This window comes from Nipponia nippon, unplaced genomic scaffold, assembly GCF_047370975.1.
Source record: "Nipponia nippon isolate SJK-2023a ecotype South Korea unplaced genomic scaffold, ASM4737097v1 scaffold_26, whole genome shotgun sequence".
NCBI classification, from domain to species: Eukaryota; Metazoa; Chordata; class Aves; order Pelecaniformes; family Threskiornithidae; genus Nipponia; species Nipponia nippon.
In genome coordinates this window covers 7,127,339-7,144,480 of record NW_028262343.1, presented here as the reverse complement: position 1 = coordinate 7,144,480, position 17,142 = coordinate 7,127,339, and the positions used below count along the sequence as shown (strand labels likewise).

Sequence of the window (17,142 nt, the reverse complement as noted above, 5' to 3'; positions counted from 1 at the left end):
TGGAAAACTACATCAGCGACCAGTCAAACCAAGAGGAGTGATACCAGGACTGTCCCCCAGGCAGTAGGTGTGGGGGGGAATAAGACGCTTCACAGACCTCGGAGGATGGGGCCGAGGCAAGGCCGCCCTGTCTCCATGCGGCTCCCTCCCTCACCCTCACTCCAGGGTACTGTCCGGTCCTGGGTCCTAGCGACCGTCGCTCTGCATTGTGGTTTTAGCACCCAGGCTGTTTGAGACATCTTGTTGTTTTACACTAGCAATTCTCTACACCATTTCTGGCCATTTTCCCCCATCATCGAATTTATATATCGGCCACCATTGACTACAGTACTCTCTTAATTTTCTTTTTGTTAGGGGATCCCCACCAAACTTATCCCAGTGTTTCAGGATGCATCCTAATGGAGAGCAGAGGGGAGGTTCAGCAGACTGTCCTGCCCCTTGTCCCGCTCCCATATTTTTACCCAAAAAGAACGTTCTTACCCACGCTTTCATGCACTCCAGTCGTCACTGTCAAGCGTGCACGAAGCTCATAAAATACCTTTTTTACCTTTTATACAATCTTCCACCTATTGTACCCCCTTGCAACGTCTCTAATTTACGCGTTGCACCTTTGAGTTGCTTACCCGCTCCAGACAGGGAGAGCACTCACAGAGTCCCCGAACAAACAGGTCGGCGCGCGCCGGAATCCGAAGAGTAGGTTCTCCCCACCGGTAGCCGGCAAGTCGATCCGGGCAAGGCTTCACGGCAGTCCCATCTGGGTCGCCAGAAAACTGTTGTTCGAAAAGCGGATTCATTACCCAGTGTGCAATAAGCCAATCGTCACACACTCAGGAGAGACATTGCTTATTTATTTCAGGTTTGCGCAATCCTGGGTGCTCGGTGGTTTCCCACAAATCAAGCACACCTTGGTTAACATACAGCGACGTTTTATACATTCTAAGTATCTGTTATCAGTGTTTTACCATTCCGCGTATTCAGTCTTGCTTCTATTGGTTCTCACAAGTCTCGTCTCCTACTTAAAGGTACAGTGTGTGTTAAACTTCCAGAGCATGCTCAGTGGGTAGGGGTCTTTGCTTGGGCCGGGGGGCTTCATTGCTGGAGGTGTGGTTTTTACTATGTTAATTAGGATAGTTCACTCGTGGTTCAAGTGATTCTCACTTCGGCTTTATCAGTGGCCTTGTTTTCTCATGCTTATCTTGGTATTTCCTGGCTTGACTGTTTTGTGGTGTCCTCCTGTTTCTTCTCTCAGGCTAGGTGTCTCCAGCAATCTGTTGACTTAATTCTTGTGTGGCAACTTCTCAGTCCTGTGACCGGGAGACTCCTTTTTATCAGTCTTTTGTTTCTTCTTCAAAGTTAACTGTTCCTGATTAGAAGTTCCTCATTAAATCGCTTCTGTCAGTTCCAGGGTGCTGACTACACTTTCATGTAGTAGTTAGCTCTATGCTGACAATATCATCTCTTAACTGTGCCCCTTCCCTGAAAAGGGGAACAGAGCAGTTTTCATAAGTCTAAATGCCTGTCACGCTGCTGTAACTGCATTTTGTCATTAATACTTGAACTAAATTTAAGGAAGGCGTTTTACAGTACGTATTGGGTTTGTGTGGCAAGGTTTTGGTAGCAGGGGGGCTACAGGGGTGGCTTCTGTGAGAAGCTGCTAGAAGCTTCCCCTGTGTGTCCGATAGAGCCGATGCCAGCCGGCTCCAAGACGGACCCGCCGCTGGCCAAGGCCAAGCCAATCAGCGATGGTGGTAGCGTCTCTGTGATGACATGTTTAGGAAGGGTGATACAAAAATTCACGGATGCTTCTCCTCACAGTCCGAATCCCCCAAGGGAGAAACGGAATATTCAGAGAGTCCCTGAAATGAAACTCCATAGCAACGAAGTTACTGTTCAGCAGGTATTCTTTATTGCAGCGCTGAGCAGCACTGGGGATTCCCCACCATAAGTGCTCCACTGATTGGGTGGACTTTCAGAGATTATGTACTATGAAGTCCTACATATTCACGGGATTTCCGAGAAATCATTTACATAAACATGATATTTCCTGGAACTCATTAATATATGCAAATGTCCGATCCGCATGCGCAGTTGTCTCCCGTGGTGGTCTTCAGGTGGTCTTTGGGGGTCTTCAGATGAAGGCTCGTAGTCTTCTTCACTGTGCTCGCTGATTGACCTCTACTTCTGCGCAAACTCAGTCCCAGCATCACGTAAACTGTGTCCTTCAAGGCTGTCATCATCCTATTGTGACTTCCTATCTTCCATGCATTTGTTCTCCCAAGGCCCAGTTGTCTGAGATGGGATTATCCCGGAGCCCCCTTATCTTACAACCATTCTAACTACTCTCTAAATCCCAAAGGCCTTTCTTTTGTTTAGTTAAGTGACTAAGATATTTAAATATCCTCCTTGCCCCTAGGCTTTTCAGGAGGCATTTTAATGCAGTGGCTTTGTCTATCTTGGCTTTAACCCTTTCAAGGGGAAAAAACCTGCTGCACAATAGCAGCCGGGAGAGAGGAGTGAGAATATGTGAGAGAAGCAACTCTGCAGACACCAAGGTCAGTGAAGGAGAGGGAGGAGGTGCTCCAGGCACCGGAGCAGAGATTCCCCGCAACCCCCATTCCCTGTCCCCCTGTGCCGCTGGGGGGGAGGAGGTAGAGAAAATCGGGAGTGAAGTTGAGCCCGGGAAGAAAGGAAGGGGGGGGGGGGGGAAGGTGTTTTTAGGTTTAGCTTTATTTTTCATTACCCGCTTCTGATTGGCAATAAATTAATTTCCCCGAGTTGAGTCTGTTTTGCCCATGATGGTAATTGGTGAATGATCTCTCCCTGTCCTTATCTCGACCCACGAGCCTTTTGTTGTATTTTTCTTTCCCCTGTCCAATTGAGGAGGGGAGTGGTAGAGCAGCTTGATGGGCACCTGGTGTCCAGCCAAGGTCAACCCATCACACGTTAGCATGGACTCCTAGTCTAACTATGTGTTTACACATTCCTACCCAATGCTGAATTTTGTTATATTGATTGTGCTGACAGTGTTAGGTGGTAAGTTGAAAACTGGTTGCTCTGGGAGCAGGTCATACAGATGAGGGCTGCAATTTTGTATCCCTGTAGAGCAGGTAAGTGTGGCTGTAAGCAAGACAATATTTTCCTATCTTTTGTCATGGTATAGCTAGGTTTTAGTGTTGATTATGAATTAATTGTATTCAGACTATCTGAAATCCAACATTGTTGGGGTGAAGCGCTAAAGCTTAATATGTAGGCAGATACAGGTAATAGATAAAACACGTTTGTGCATTAAAGCAATATTAATGTCAAAGTTTCCTTGTAGGAGTGATAAATGTGATAAGATTGCGGCAGCATCTGAATTTCTTCTGTCTTGTTTGTGGGACTTGACAGAGCTATGGAAATATTATCCTGTACATAGGGTTTTGTATAGCAGGCTTTCTGTTTAATGTGTGGATTTTTAAAATTTTTCATGTATTGGTGGCAACAAAATTTAAGATTAAGTACGTTCACTTTATGTTCCCTTTATAAACGAGACGCTCCTCATACAGGGACTGACACAGTTTACATGCTTTCCCCATATAGCTTTAACTTGCCCTGCAAGATCTTTCTTAAAAAAAAAAAAAAAAAAACAAAAAAAAAAAAAACAAAAAAAAACCCAAAACAAAAAAACCTCCAAGGACAGTGCTAATATGTGTGAAACTAAAAATAAAAGCTCTGATACTTCTTCACTTTACAAAAATAAAAGTATGCAAGGATAATTAGAATAAAATCTCTGCTATTCAGGACTCAGGTTTGTCTTGTGCTGTTTTAAATAGAATACAAAAATGTTCTTAATTCTACTGCTGTCTGAATCATGCTCACTAATTCCTAATAATGATTGTTCTTGTTCATCAGGTTGATGTTTGACTCAACTGTTTTTGTCTTCTAGAACAGGTGTCCCTGAAACAGGGGCCTACACATTGCTTCAGGGTTTATAGCCTAGTTTTAAGGAATTTGTGAAATATAACTAAGAAAAGCCTTGCTTTTCTGTACAAAGGCATACTTTTACAATGAAAAATAAGGTCTGCAAATCAAGAAGTTTTTGAAAATTGTGCTGTAAATTTGGGGTTGGGAGGAAAGCCTTCTAAAGAAAACTTTAATTCCTTGCCATTTTAATTTCAATGTATCTTTATTTCTCATGCGTAACAGTGAGACGTCATCCTCCAGACAGATGATAGGAGGTGTCTCTGTCAGTACAATTTTCTCAATCACATATCATGAGAAGCTTGGGAAAACCGTGGAGCTTCTTTGTATATACGTGCAACTAAGTGACTGCTCAACCTAGCAAAAATATTTTTAATGGTTTTAATTTCAGCACATGGCTGAAGTTTACCTTTATGTATACCTTAATTTTTGTTGCGGAAGTTACTGTTTAAAAGCATTAGTACATTCTGGCTTTCTAGTCTCGGGGAAGCAGTACATTGCTTTCACTTCACTGTAAAGCTCAGGTAAGCATTAATGCTTCATTTTAGCCTGACCACATGTTTGATACCAGGTTTTTTAATTGGCTCCTTCTGGAGGGGGCAGGGATGAGGCAAGGAAACCTTGTCATTGCTGTAAATGAATACTTAAGCATTGTGAACTAAATGTAGGAGCATCTTGGCATTCTTTCTTAAATTAGGAATATTTGTAAAAGGGCCTTGCTAAAATTTCTTAATACAAAGTTACTGATAGTGTCATAATTCCAGAGAACTGCTCCATTAAATTTCAGAGTTAATCTGTAGAGGGGGAACACAATTGCAGACAGAAGATGGCGGTTTGAGGACTGTGTTGATGAGCTTACATGAGTAGCCCACAAAAGCCTAGTGTGTAGTATTGCAAAACAAACACAATCTTGTCTTTTGGGCTATGTGGGAGAGCAATTTAAAAATCTGAAAGCACGCTTGTGTATTCATGTTTCTTCTTTGAAACTGTGGACTTCACTGAGTGCTGCTATCTCAGCTGAAGCAATGTTTGAGGATACTGCACAAGTGGTTAATAACCACTTCCTATCTAGACCTTTCTGAGTCCTTTAGCATGGCTGGACTGTGTGGCAGTTCTTAAAACCAGATTTTCCTTGATGATTGCTGGTTCATAGTCTTTCTTGCAGTTCTGATTTGACTATCTTAATTGAAAAGTTTGAGTGGCCCCAGGCTTATTCTATCAGCTACCTGAAAGATGGTCTGAGTAGTTGTAGGTTGTATGTGATTAAAGACAAATTAATATTGCTGGTCTTAAATGGTAACTGATATCTTAAGTGATCAACAACATATAGGAAATCGGAACCTATTAGCTTGAATGCTGACAGTCAATTTCTGACAAAGTCTTAATTTTGCAATATGTTCTTTCAACATGAAAAAATTTCTCAATTCAGTGTGAAGCTTGGAGGGTATGTTTACGGAAGTAAACTGTTGAACTGTATGCATAAAGCCTGGGACACAATAAATCCACTGAATAACTGATAATATTGACAATATTTCAAAATGAGGAAAAAAAGATTCTGGAAAGAAGACTTGTACTGTAAATACGTAAACAATGATTTGAGAAACAGGCTTTGTGTTTTGATGCTGTATTAGAAGTCTGGGGTTTGCTCCTTTTTGTGTTTCTGTGGAAGTTTATATTGTTTGCCTATGGACTCTGTTAGGCAAAATCTTGTAGAGTTAGACTGCAGCATCTTAAAAAGTCACTGTCTGCATATATGTATTCTAGTGCTAGGAGCTGTCATCAACTGTGGCAGATTGGTGCAAAGGAAAGCATGTTTGCTTGGGTTGTCCCAGTTTAAATATACTACCTTTACCTGCTAGTTAAAATTGATTTGGTATCATTACTTGTCCAAAACCAAATAGGTGTTCTTTTGAAGTAACATGGCAGTATCATATATAATGGCAAATTATGTGAGGAGAGAAGGTAGTTGTAATGAAAAGCTGAAAAAGACAATTTTAAGGGAAGTATTGCTGCCTTTCAAGTGAAAACATGTCATGGTAGCTTATCTTACAAAAATAAACATTTGTAATAGTAGCTGACATTGTTAGAATGGGTGTAGTTGTATGCCTGGCCTGTGGCTAGACTAGTTGACAGACATCACCAAAAGGTCCCTCCTTGTTGCACAGGGAGGCTTGCTCTCCCTGCACAGCACAGAGCACTCTGTATAGCATGTGAGAGTTACTGAAGATCCTAAGTCTGGGTCTTCATGGTGAGAGCACAGTTCACCTGTGACTTTCTGCTGATAGAAAATATGCTGTCCACTATGGATTTACCGTGAGTGAGTGAAGGGGTCTAATGCGTTGCTATAGGGTGGTGTTATCTTCACCTAGCAGTTACTCAAAATAGGCTTGCAAGGAATTTTTTACTTTATTTCTGCACCCCAGGAAAGCTTTTTATGCTGGAGCCGGAAATATATGTGGAAATGTTTAGTCCCCTTTGGCTTTCGGAGCCAAGCTCAGCTTATGCATGAGTGTTTGCAGGACAAGGAGACATTTTGAATGGGTCTTTGAGTGTCAGTGAGCAAGACAGACATCTCTTTAGCAAGGTTTAGTGCTTATTTAATACAGTTTATTATTGGATTCCTAAATCATAAGAAATAAAATTAATAATACTAATTGCTAGTGTAACTCAAACTGATAAATATATGGACAAGCTTACATGAAAACAGAAGAAAACAAATTGGAGCATAAGCTTAAAGATGAATACTGAATAACAAAACCAGATACAGACAAGATACACAAATAAGAATATAAATTGGGATGATTAGCATATCAGGGTCCTGCTTCATGACTTCTAAATGCTACTTCAGTAAAACTAGTAGATGACAATAATAATTTGTTATAGTTGTTAGCAGTGTACACTAAGAAGCAAACATAATCCTGGTGAGAAATATGACTTACTGTGGAAATATGGTATTAAAATCATTCTTCAGAAAAAAAACAAGAGCAAACCTGTTAAACATCTTTCTGGGTCTCTAGTTTCATTCTGTAAGGCCAGAGATTGTTGGGTTTTATAACTTAAATTTAGCTTTAAATCTTTTTAAGACTTACTTGTTTTGAAAAGAGTAAGTTTGGTTCTACATTTGCATTACATACCATTTACTGCCTAACCAGTCATTAAGACTTAAAAATTTTAGACTGTTATGTTTCTTTGCTAGAAAGAACATATTTATAAGTCTTTATTTTCTTATTTGCTTTATGTGATTTATTTTTATGATCATCTTTTGCTGAGAGAACTTTAAAATTCTCTTTACAGCAGCAATCTTGGAACATTTGATATCTGCTGATAATTCTGCAGTTTTGAACAGTGCCAGAATGGTCTAAATTACCTTTCTTGTTCATAAATCCTCAAGAAATTATTTAATAGGTTGTAGCTTTGGAAAATCTACATAGCTAATCCTGTCCAAGTTACTTGTTTATATGCTAATCCCTTTCTCTAATACCTGTGCTTGTGATCCTATAACCTGGTGCAGGTGAAATAATCATAGTTAACTGTCAGTGAGCACTCTTATTGCTATATTTTTCTTTTTAATGACATTACTGCAGTTCTTGGAGTAATGCCCAGTAGTATGTCACACCGGGATGGGGGCAGGACATGCTTTTTCTCTTCAGTTGCCCAATGTGAACTGGGCATATTGGATTCTTTTCTCTGTTGGGATACTGAAGTTTGTCATACAGTAATAAATTTACTGAATCTTTGTGTAAGCTGTATTGTCACACTTTAGATATATTAGTCCAAATACATAGAGTTACGACAAGAATTAAGCTGCACAATTATTAGTGGCTTTGGGTCTCCATGTATCAATATAAATTATCTACTTCCTGTAATTTTTAAAACTTTGCTCAATAATGGAATAAACTTTTAGTTTTATAGAGATAAAATACCAGACTCCCTCTGCAAACCTTTTAGTATGAAAGTAAAGAGTTTGAGAGATCGTGTAATGAACTGCTATTTTTAAATCTTGAAAATACCACAGTATGTCTATACCTTGATGCATCTGAGTTGGTACTGGGAGACTAAATAACAGCAGGAAGGATTAGAGAGACCTAGGAGCTTTTGTAACATTTGCTTCAGATGTCTGATGGGTTTCTTTTCTGTATGCTTCCTAAGAAAGCTATTTCATTAGCTTTGTGGCAAGCATCTGTTGCAAATAGAGGCCAATTATTTCTTGGCTTGTTTTGTAGGAGGACTCCTTTTCAGTGGCTGCTGAATAGTGCCACAATCTCGAAGTATGATTAGGTGGCTTCAGAGCAAGCAATCCAACCATATTTTTTTTTTTTTTAACATATTTCAAATACGTACTAGGAGCTAGAAAATCCAGACAGGTAACTTACCTCTAACTTTAGACACTCATCTTTGAAGATCTGTGTCTTCATCACTGAGGAGATGATCCTTCTTGACCAGGGCCTGTGAGGTTCCGCTGAAGGTGATGGCTCAGTCTGTGGAGTTTAGTGCTTCAGTTGTGAATGTTGTCCTGTTAACAGTGAAATGTTCTTTTTGACAGGTCAAAAGACACTTTTGTCAGTCTTCCAGAGATATGCTTGATTGTTGTGGTCTTTGAGACTTTATAGGGAGAGAAGACAAGGGATGTATCAAACTGAGTAAATAACAATTACTACTAAACTAGTAGAGGTGTAGGCTCAGTAGCTTTGGCTTCAGAGACAAATAACAGAAAGGGTTTTTCCATGTTTTCACATTCTAAATAGATTTGTTAGCCTTTTATAGAAAAATGCTGGAAGAAATAGGATATGCTTTAGCTTTTAAAACTATTTTGTAAAGATGCAGTGGCTGTCACCTGATGGTGGTTTCCAGCAGGGATGCTTGCACTGCAGCCTGGGATCCTCAGGGCAGTGGAGGTTCCACAGAAACCTGTTAGGTGTTATGTTTCTGTTTCGTTATACCTGGGCACTGCTTATGCTTTTACTGTAGTTTTGTAACATATAAATGTATTTATATTTTATAAGTATGTTTCAAAATATACGTAGAAGATACAAGTTTATTTGAGGTAAATAGAAACACCTTTCAAATGCAAAATGCTTGTTAGTGATTCATAATGACATAAAGTGGCAGGTTTTTAATGTGAGTGAAAGGCAAACAGTGGGTGCAGAGTACCACTCAATACGTACTCTTTGTGAGCTTCAGTGGGAAGTGTATTGGCCAAATGAAGAGAGTCTGTTATTCTCAAGGGAAGATGATGAAGAGCTATTGGAGAAGCTGAGGCAGCTAGAAAAAAGAAATAAGACTTATTGTTTTCCCTTTTGTATTTGTCAGCTATGCTAACAGAAGAATAGAACTTGATTTCACACTTATAACATTTGGCTAAAATCCCTGTAACTATTTTGGGAAGCTAGATTCATTAGTCTCTATGAAGTAGTGTGTTCACTGCTGTCTTTAAGTGGCAGTTGCTACCAGGTTAGTACCAGGTTGAGAAAGTTGCCTGTTAAGTTTTTAATTTTAATGAAATGTGCCATACCTGATCTTTTGTTTTGTTAAGATGGACACAAATGGTTAGATGCCAGCAGTAGTGGATCAGGAAGAGAAGGAATGGGAGACTGGCAGGAGGACAGACCATACCTTGCCCATCTTGATCTGATTTTTTTTTTTTTTTTTTACTGATCTTGATATTATTGAAAATACTTAATGGCAAAAGAGAAACTGTGAGCACTACTGGAACTGTTAGTGGCAAGAAGTTATCTAAAACACTAATAGCTGACCTTCTCAATTCAGGGAATGGCTAACTCTTTTGCCCCTGCTCCCCACACTGAAAGCTGTTCCTAGCATGCCTCCAGGCCAGCTGATTAGCCCAGTGTTCTCAGGACCTGTTGAGGGTTGGGTTGCAGGTAGCTGGGTGCCCATATTCTTACTTCTTGCTTAAGGTCCCCAAAATGAGCTCTGTACTTCCCATCTAAGCTTGCCCCCAGTATTGATTGTCACCATATATGATATTTGCACTGAGCAGAATATATAATTTCTCCCATATTCCTTCCTTCTCATTCAGTGCTTTTCCATCAAACCCCGGGCTCTTCTCGCAACCTGTTGTTAAATGCATTGATTGTTCTGATAGAGCTGCTGTGTGACCACTTTTGTTCATGAGTGTTTTCTGTGGTCACCCATGATTTGACCACTACTGGTATGCAAGTTACCTTTGCTAACTTGCTTCAGACAAATGTTAAAAAACAAACAAACAAAAAAAAACAACGCCAAAAAACTCAGCAGCTAATAACTCTTTTCCTCCCTACGATTGAGTATTTGTGGATATGGCAGACGGAGCTTTCCTTTTCTTGGTGAATTGACTCTTTCCTATTTCAGAACTTGCTTCTTTCCTGTTTTCCTACTGCTAATAAAATCTGGTCCAGTGTGGCTATTGGATAAAGCTGTTTTCCCAAATAAGATAGCAGAGAAGCAGACATCTAACTGTTTCTAAACATTGAGAATCACAGGAAAATTGATTTGGAGTTACTATTCAGCTTTTATATACTGTTATATGCCCTTTGTGAGAAAAATACTTACAGAGAATTAGTATTAAATTCACTGAGCCATTCAGAAGTAAAACTTGTGTATTTCACAATAGTTTGCTAAATAACGTGTATTGCATACCTTGTTTTAAAATATTGAATCATTGATCCATAGAGAACCAGTTGTTAATAATCTAACTGTTCAATTACTGTTTGCAAGTCTTCAAAATTGAGACAGAAACAAAGGACAAAGTTTTGCCTTCTGTATTGTACAAGATGTTGCATTAGACTGTTTCCATGCAATACATTAATTCTAGTGTATTTAGTTTTATAGTTCATGAAGCAAATAATTCAAAGTGAACAATGCAATTATTAATGAGCAGACCACTAAGCTTATTCATTAAAAAACAGTCATCGCACTATTGAGCTTGCTCAGTACTTTAGAATTACAATTTGGATCAATTTCTTCAGAATTTCTCGACTAATAATCTGCTAATGTCTGATGGCTTAAAAGTAATAATAAAAAGAATTTAAAAGATTCTTAATGCTGCCTTGGGGGGGGGGGGAGGAGTTTAAAAGTTAAAATTTATCTGGAAAAAAGCCTTGTATCCTTTTTGCTTGATTCATGGAAAGCTGAAACATTTAAGAGCAAAATCCTTGCTTCCTGGTGAAGCAGAAGGGTGGGATGTTGAGAAATGTCAGACTCCCTGGTCCAAGCTAGCACATTCTGAGACTTATTTTTTTGCCTGCTCCTTAGCTGTGTTATTGCTGTTCAAATAAAGTACCACATGGCAGTCACTTAAGCACATCGTTACGTTGACTCGCGAATAGCTTTTGCTGTATGAAGATCAAGATCAGAGCAGGATCAAGTCCTCAGTGGAGTACACTCTGGGTTTTATTTTTTTGTACTGAGGTACAGTGATACGGGGAATGGCAACCCAGCTGTTGTCACATAGGCAAACTTCAGCTTGACTAGAATAGATGAGGGACTCTGCTTTAGATTAAAAAATAAACAAAACTTGTAGGTTTAGGCTACAAAAATGAGGATGTCCTGCAGTATGCAAGAAACTTTGTGCATTCACAAAAAAATATTTTTTTCCACAGATCCAGCAGTATAAGAATATTTAGTAAACTATAGTTTTAGCCAAGCTTGAGTTAAAATAGGAAGGTTTTTTGAACACTTCAGAAACTGTGTTCTATAAAAATACACACAATAATTTAAATTCTGCAAAAAGATAACTGGTTTACTGAGCAAAAGCTTTCAGACTCAGTTGGTTTTTCCCACCTGTGTGGAGGAAAAGCACAAGAGTTCTTTGTGCAGGCAAGAGTAGATCAGTTTAGCTGTCACATGACAGGAAGATAGTTGCTTCTGCTTTTTAAAGAACAAGCACAGATTGTGAAGCTTCCACTGTCATATTGCATTGTTCATGAATTCAAGTCCAAGGGCCTCTAAAAGACTTTTTTTAATATCAGTTGGGAAGTTAATCATGGTTATATGAACAAATGAAATACTGTGTCATTCTTTTGCTGCTGGAATAGTGTTTTCTGTTTTGTATACAAAGTATTCATGCAACTGAGATGGTTCATGCCATGGAATAACTAATATAAAAACCAGAGTAACTCTATATTTTTAACTTACACCTATAATATTTTGGAGCTGTACTGTTCTTATGCAGATGAAGATTTTTGGTTTTGAACTGATATTTTTTTGACTGAGGAAAAAAATGTAAAATCAGCCTTTTTTAAACAATAGTGTTTTTTCCCCTATTTTAAGCTTTTAGGCATGTTCTCTGTTTGGACTCTACCTGCTGTTTTTCATGATGTCTGTTTTTCATGAAGAATCGCTAGGTTTTGTCTCTTTCTAGAAAGCAATAGTATGAAATTCAGTGTTGGGACAAAAATAACTTGTCACTTGCATTAGTTTTGAAGTTAAGCAAGCATTAATGCTTAACCTCTGAAAAAACATTAATTTTAGGTGGATTGTTTTTCTATTTATTAATTATTTAATTGCTAGACATGGTTCCGAGAGTCTAAAATTGGTTGCTAACAGTAGGTTTAGATGTTGCTTGAAAGAAAATTAATTTTGTTTACAATATCCATCTGCTTATTACGTTTCAGCACTGAACAGGAATAGTTATTTCGTGTCTCAGAATACTTTTTCCTTTGTGTCTACAATGAGAGGAAAAAAAATAACATGATGACTCCTTCTGACCAGTGAAAACTTCTCATTTTTCTAAGTAGGGATTTATGATAAATTTAGTGATACATTGCTGATAGGCATTGTAATTTTGACATGTTATTGCAGTGAATGTTGTAGGGAATATGTTGTAGGTTGTCATACAGTACATAAATGTAGTTTCAACTGCATAGCTAAATGTTTTAAAAGTTGAATACTGCATGCATGAAAGCAGCGGATGTAAATATGCAACTGCTTCTCATTGTAACTAAATTATTATCTAGCCTTATCTTCTACTTTAAGTTGTGACTTTACTTTTGAAACAAAATTTTATTCTGAGGGCAGTCAAGCTTGCTTATTTTTAAAGACTGCTAACTTCAGGAAGATGGAAGGGGATCATGTACTGCTGCTTAAGAATGTGGTTTAGCAGATAGTTCAACAGAATCAGGAAATCTTCCAGACTGTTCGTATTTGTCTTTCAGTGTCTGACAGTATTTTTTGCTGCTTTGTAGTTGCCAGCAATCACAGGCAACTACTTTGCTGTAGTTCAAAAAAGCACAAGCCCAGATGGCTTATGCTTCCAATTTTACAGATATAATTATAGCTGACTCGTGAAGTGCTTTTGAGTCATCAGTCACTCAGAAACCAATTTTCAAGGACACTAGCCTTACTTACGTTATTTCTGTGTCTAGTTTAAACATACTGTGTATTAGTTTACAAGTCCTCTTTTTTGAGGAAGAGTTCATGTATAGGAAGAGGCACTACATACATAGTTTCATCCTTGTGCATCCTATCAAGATGGAAACTTTTCACCATTAATTTATACACACTTTGTAAATTGTTTTAAAATAGAGATTGCAAGCTTTGAATTGCCAACGCATGCATGAACCATCGCAACACTTCTGAAACTTTTGGTGAATGACATGACATACAGGGTAATTTTTGTATTGGTTTAATATTTGCCAAGACATTCCTCTTTACTGGGTGTCCAATGTTACAAGCAATACACACATTTTAAAGAAATAACCCTCAAAACAGGTATGTTGTGAACTGCAGAATAGCAAATTAGTTATAGAATCATAGAATCGTTAAGGTTGGAAAAGACCTTTAAGATCATTGAGTCCAACTGTTAACCCGTCACTGCCAAGTCCATCACTATACCATGTCCTCGAGCACCATGGCTATCCGTCCTTTGAATACCTCCAGGGATGGAGACTCAACCACTTCCCTGGGCAGCCTGTTCCAATGCTTGACCACGCTTTTGGTGAAGACGTTTTTCCTAATATCCAAACGAAACCTCCCCTGGCACAACTTGAGGCTGTTTCCTCTCATCCTGTCACTTGTTACTAGGGAGAAGAGACCAAACCCCACCTCGCTACAACCTCCTTTCAGGTAGTTACAGAGAGCCATAAGGTCTCCCCTCAGCCTCCTCTTCTCCAGGCTAAACAACCCCAGCTCCCTCAGCCACTCCTCATAAGACATGTTCTCTAGACCCTTCACCAGCTTCGTTGCCCTTCTTTGGACACACTCCAGCACCTCGATGTCCTTCTTGAAGTGAGGGGCCCAAAACTGAACACAGTACTCGAGGTGCGGCCTCACCAGTACCGAGTACAGGGGCACTATCACCTCCCTGGTCCTGCTGGCCACACTATTCTTGATACAAGCCAGGATGCCATTGGCCCTCTTGGCCACCTGGGCACACTGCTGGCTCATGTTCAGGCGGCTGTCAACCAACACCCCCAGGTCCTTTTCTGCCAGGCAGCTCTCCAGCCACTCCTCCCCCAGCCTGTAGCATTGCATGGGGTTGTTGTGACCCAAGTGCAGGACCCGGCCCTTAGCCTTGTTGAACCTCATACAGTTGGCCCCGGCCCAACGATCCAGCCTGTCCAGGTCCCTCTGCAGGGCCTTCCTACCCTCCAGCAGATCAATACTTCCACCCAACTTGGTGTCATCTGCAAACTTACTGAGGGTGCACTCAATCCCCTCATCCAGATCATCAATGAAGATGTTGAACAGGACCGGCCCCAACACTGAGCCCTGGGGAACACCACTTGTGACTGGCCGCCAACTGGATTTGACTCCATTCACCACCACTCTCTGGGCTCGGCCATCCAGCCAGTTTTTAACCCGACGCAGAGTGCACTTATCCAAGCTGTGAGCGGCCATCTTCTCCAGGAGAATGCTGTGGGAGACAGTGTCAAAGGCCTTACTAAAGTCCAAGTAGACAACATCCACAGCCTTTCCCTCATCCACTAAGCGGGTCACCTTGTCATAGAAGGAGACCAGGTTAGTGAAGCAGGACCTCCCTTTCATAAACCCATGCTGGCTGAGCCTGATCCCCCGGTTGTCCCGCACTTGCATAATGGCACTCAAGATGATCTGCTCAATGATCTTCCCTGGCACCGAGGTCAGGCTGACAGGCCTGTAATTCCCCGGATCCTCCTTCTGACCCTTCTTGTAGAGGGGTGTCACATTTGCTAGCTTCCAGTCAGCTGGGACCTCCCCGGTTGACCAGGACTGCTGATAAATGATGGAGAGTGGCTTGGCCAGCTCCTCTGCCAGCTCCCTCAGTATCCTCAGGTGGATCCCATCTGGGCCCATGGACTTGTGTGGGCATCCAGGTGGAGGAGCAGGTCAGTGACTGCCACCTCTTCAACAACTGGGACTTCACTCTGCATCCTATTTCCGTCTCCCAGCTCAGGGGCCTGAAAACCCCGAGGATGACTAGCTTGACTATTAAAGACTGAGGCAAAGAAGGCATTAAGTACCTCTGCCTTCTCCTCATCCTTCGTGGCCAGGTTACCTTCTGCATCCAACAAAGGAGGGAGATTCTCCTTGGTCCTCCTTTTTGTCACTAACATATTTATAAAAACGTTTTGTTGTCTTTAATGGCGGTGGCCAGTTTAAGTTCCAGCTGCACCTTCGTCTTTCTGATCTTCTCCCTGCATATCCTCACAACATCCTTGTAATCCCCCTGAGTCGCCTGCCCCTTCTTCCAAAGGTGGTAAGCTCTCCTTTTTTTTCCTGAGTTCCAGCCAAAGCTCTCTGTTCAGCCAGGCCGGTGGTCTTCCTCGCCTGCTCGTCTTTTGGCACATGGGGACAGCCTGCTTCTGTGCCTTTAAGGCTTCCTCCTTGAATAATGTCCAACCTTCCTGGACTCCTTTGCCCTTCAGGACTGCCTCCCAAGGGGCTCTGTTAACCAGACTCCTAAACAATCCAAAGTCCACCCTTCTAAAGTTCAGGGTAGCGGTTTTGCTGACCCCCCTCCTTACTTCTCCTAGAATTGAAAACTCTATCATGTCATGGTCGCTGAGCCCAAGACAGCCTCCGACCACCACATTGCCCACCAGGCCTTCTCTGTTCGTAAACAGCAGGTCCAGTGGGGCACCTCCCCTGGTTGGCTCACTTACCAGCTGCGTCAGGAAGTTATCTATCTCCCACACGCTCCAGGAACCTCCTGGACTGTTTCCTCTCCACTGTATTGTATTTCCTGCAGGCATCTGGTAAGTTGAAGTCTGCCATGAGAACAAGGAGGGCTAGGGATTGCGAGACTTCAGCCAACCGCTTATGGAATATTTGATCTGCTGCTTCATCCTGGTTGGGTGGTCTGTAACAGACTCCCACCAGGATATCTGCTTTATTAGCCTTCCCTCTGATCTTTACCCATAAGCGCTCAACCTTATCATTACCTTTGTTGAGCTCTAGACAGTCAAAACACTCCCTAACATACAGGGCTACCCCTCCACCTCTCCTTCTTAGCCTGTCCCTTCTAAAGAGCTTGTAGCCATCCATTGCAGCACTGCAGTTGCGTGAGTCATCCCACCATGTTTCCGTGATGGCGACCACATCGTAGTTTTCGTGCCGCACAATGGCTTCCAGCTCCTCCTGTTTATTGCCCATGCTGCGCGCGTTGGTGTAAATGCACTTCAGTTGGGCTATAGATCTCTTCACCAATACGAGGCGTGCCACCCCTAGGCTCATCCCTGGCAAGCCTGGTTTTATCCCCTTCCCCCTTCGCATCTAGTTTAAAGCGCTCTCAATGAGGCCTGCTAGCTCCTGAGCCAGGATCCTTTTCCCCCTTTGTGACAGGTGAACCCCATCTGTCTCCAGCAGGCCTGGTGCCATGTAAACTGCCTCATGGTCAAAAACCCCAAAATTCCACCTCTGGCACCAGCCTCTGAGCCACGTGTTGATGAAGTGGGTCTTCCTGTTCCTTTCTGTATGCCTCCCGGCTACTGAAGGGATGGAGGAAAACACTACCTGTGTTCCTGATCCTTCAAGCAGTCGCCCTAGTTCTCTAAAGGAATCGCCATAGTTCTCTAAAGTCCCTTTTGATTGTCTTGATACTACTTTCAGCTAACTCAAATTTTGTAACTCTTGAAAGGCTTGTTGCAGTCAGCTGGAAGTAATGTTTTAATAGCTGCGTTGTAAGGAGAGGGAGAACAGGATGGCATAAAGCTTAAGAATGCTATAGGTACAATTATTTTTAGTTATGGTATTATACTATGACTA

General features: G+C 41.2%; 1 protein-coding gene across 1 annotated transcript in view; it reads left to right on the top strand.

Annotated features, from left to right (window-relative positions):
• The window catches only part of LOC148055214 (mitogen-activated protein kinase kinase kinase 1-like), an 80,990-nt gene that overhangs the window by 36,999 nt on the left and 26,849 nt on the right, over positions 1-17,142 (top strand). The gene's annotated exons all lie outside the window — the stretch shown is intronic.